Source organism: Tupaia chinensis, unplaced genomic scaffold (genome assembly GCF_000334495.1).
Source record: "Tupaia chinensis unplaced genomic scaffold, TupChi_1.0 Scaffold145860_1, whole genome shotgun sequence".
NCBI lineage: Eukaryota > Metazoa > Chordata > Mammalia > Scandentia > Tupaiidae > Tupaia > Tupaia belangeri.
In genome coordinates, this window is record NW_006205718.1 from 2,234,197 (window position 1) to 2,237,642 (window position 3,446).

A 3,446-nucleotide genomic window follows, 5' to 3' on the forward strand; every position below is an offset into this window, starting at 1 on the left:
TCCCTTCTTCTCTCTCATCTCTTTCTCCAATAAAGTGATGAGTGTTTCACTTGTATACACCGGCCTGCTCTACCTCTGATTTGTAACTTGGCCCTTGTTTCCCTTTGTTCCGGCTGGTTCTCGGCCCCCTGTACGATTCAGCCAGAGAGACTCTAAGTTCTTTAACTTTTAGACTCTGCACTAACACTAACAGCAGCCTGAAAATGTTCAGGCCCATAGTCTCTCAAATGCCCCCTTCAAGCCTCAGACAAGAACTGAATCAGCTATCCTGCTTTCAACTGTTTCTCCAGCTTGCAGACAGCCACTGTAGGATTTCTCTACCTTCTGATCATGTGAGATAATTACCATTAGAAATATATGTTTTACATATATATTTCTCCTGTAGGTTCTGTTTCTCTGGAGAACACTGGTCAACAGAGTATCCCTTCATAATACTTTGAAATGACCCTAGTTGAGGTCATTACAGACATTTAAAATAAGGAAGGTTATTACAAGAACTCAAATCAATGGAATCCAGATGTCTCAATGACAGTTCTTAGGATTTCATTATTTTCAATTAATGCCCCAACTTTTACAAAAAGATCCAGCAAGCCATGAATCTAAATTTGTCCTAATTGAGCAATCCACATCGTCAGATTTTTGAGTCTGATTCTTTGGATACAAATCACACCCAAAATTCAATTATGTGAACTGCAGAATTAAAAATAAAAGTCTCTAAGTTTTTTGGGTTTTTGTTTGTTTGTTTGTTTGTTTGGGTTTTTTTGAGGAGTTTTTGTTATAGGGTGCGTGTGCTCACCAGAAAGACAGAGACAGAGAGACAGAAAGCAAGAAATCACCCTCCTAGAGGAAATGGCCACGCCACAATCCCTTCTCCTCCATTCTCCTCTCAGGATTTTGGGCACACACACACGCGCGCGCCTGGTGTGAGTTTAAGCTACTGGGTCCAGGACTCGAACCACAGTCAACTGTATGGGAGTCCAGCGACATAGCCATTACGCCAACTGCTGGTCCCCAAAGTCTCTAGTTTTCTAACTGAGCTCAAAGCAATACATTTGTCTTGAGTTTTCTATTTTCTTTTCAAACATTCTTCAATGTAATCAGAAGCAGTTTTCCCATAATTTTTGTGGTCCTCTTATTCATTATCATACCCTACTGGAGCAGCCTCTTGTTCCTCTAAAGTTTTGCCTATAACAGACATTTTATTATAGGGAACTACAGGCATAATTTAAGTAGCTATTTTGCCATGGCCTATCAATATCTATGTTTCTCCAGTAGATGAGGTCATTACCACTTCAAATCTAACTAGATATGCTCCCATATTTGAGGATCTGTTTCTTAATATCATATGCTTTATCAGTCAGAAAAGCACCTCTAGATATGTCAAGCCATAAGAGATACATCTCAGAGTTACAAGCTTTAAAAAATGTAGAAATGTCTAAGAGACTCTAAGTGTAGAAATTTCAGGAAACTATCAGCAGCAATTTCAGTTGCCCTAAGCACTAGTGGGTGATTTCCAGGAGGTCACTGAGAACACGTCTGCTGTTTACCAAAGTCTATACTCTGCTCGCCACAGTACTAGGACCCATGACACCTCTTGTTTCTCTTCTGATTTCCAAATCACATGTGAATGCCATTCAGTGAAAGAATAAAACCAGAAATCCCACTGTAGTGAATTCTGAAAATTGTAATTTCACTTCCTAAGACAGGAAGAGCATAAAAACAGAAAAAAAGACACAGAGTTTTCAACAGACAATTTTACGCATAATATAAAAAGTTATTTCTTTAAGGAAGTGATAGTGATTTTAAAAGCTAGGATGGTGGGTATGTGTGTTTGATGTCCTTACATGATAAAATAAAAGGTTGACATCTGTAGGACCAGGGCTGCCTAATTCTTTTCCTTTGAGGTCGATGTGCCTACCTTTAGCCAAAGAAATTAAAATAGAAGTCACAGGTCTTACTTCCATGTGGAAACATTTTTTGTTGTTTTCTATTTGGGGTTTTGTGTTTGTTTGTTTGTTTCCTTTGTTTGGTTGGTTGGGTTTTTGTTGTAGGGCACATGTGCTCACCAAAGACAAAGAGAGGGGGAGAGAGAGAGGGCGAGAGAGAGAGAGGGAGGGAGAGAGAGAAGGAGGGAGAGAGAGAAGGAGGGAGAGAGAAAGCACTAGAGGTGATAGCTATACCACCATCCCCCCTCCTCCATTCTCCTGTCAGGATTTTGGGCAGATATGCACACACACATAAAGCATTTTCCAGGTCTGGGTCTGAGTATTCACTGGGTCTGGGATTCGAACTGAGTTGTTTATCATGTGGGCTCCAGCTACCTCAACCTCCATGCCATCTGCTGGCCCCATCATATGGAAACTTCTAACTACTAATGCTTATTGCCCCATCCCCTTATTCCACTGTTGAAGTAATCATAGAATCAAATGTTGACACAAAATGAAATGCCGATCTATTATATGGAAAACAAATGCTCTAGAGAGTTTCCCTGATTAATGATGGATTCTGAGCAAGAAATAAATCTTTATTCGTTTAAGACATAAAAATCTAGGATTTTTTTTATTATTATACCTTAATCTAACCTATTCTGATCAATACTAATATTGATAACAGAAGGCATAAGGGAAGACCAGCCTGGTGGTTGGGGTACCCAAATGCCACACAGCTGACCCTGGTTAGCGTACCAGTCTCCATGGCTTGGGGAATGCACCAAGCATATAAGCACACATGCCTGAGGTCCCAACAAGTTGAAGGACTGAAGGAAAGGGGATTACAGTCTGACCATGCCCCATGCAGAAATTTCTCCCTCCCCCTCTCAGGTGAGTGTACATATCCTCTGGCAATAAATACAATAAAGGAGCAAGTGATGTTGCTAAACTATAATCTAAAATGTGCAGCCTTGGCTAAAAGATTATGCAATGGGAAGTGAAGAAACTGATAGTGAGGGCTGGAAAGATGGCAATCCAAGTTATCAAGTGGCAAATCATTCGGTGATCTGTTGCCAGTAGTCACTTGGAAGACAATCGTGTTCTCCATGAACTCGTACAAAGAGGCTGGAAAACAGAAGAATTGTATCTGTTTGTTGCTACATTTGGCAAAGAATTATAAAACAGAGATGAGCTCCAAAGAGAATTAGCTTTCCTTTTTTTTGTTTGTTTTAAAGCTGGACTAAAAGAGAATGTGGAGTCTAGGAGGATTGGAAGAGGTAGCCGCTTCTCAATTCCAGCAGTAAAAGTAACTTGGAGAAAGGCTTTGAAAAACAAAACAATATTAAAAACAAGCTTGAAGAAAGAATCAAATCCAAAGTCCTTATATTGATGTAGGGGCCAGAGGGCACAGCAGCAAAACGTGATGCTCTGTGAAGCTGACAGCTCTCAAGAATATTCCTTTTAGGGGGGATTTTCTCTCTTTCTCTCTCCTCTCTCTCACTTTCTCTCTCTTTGGCA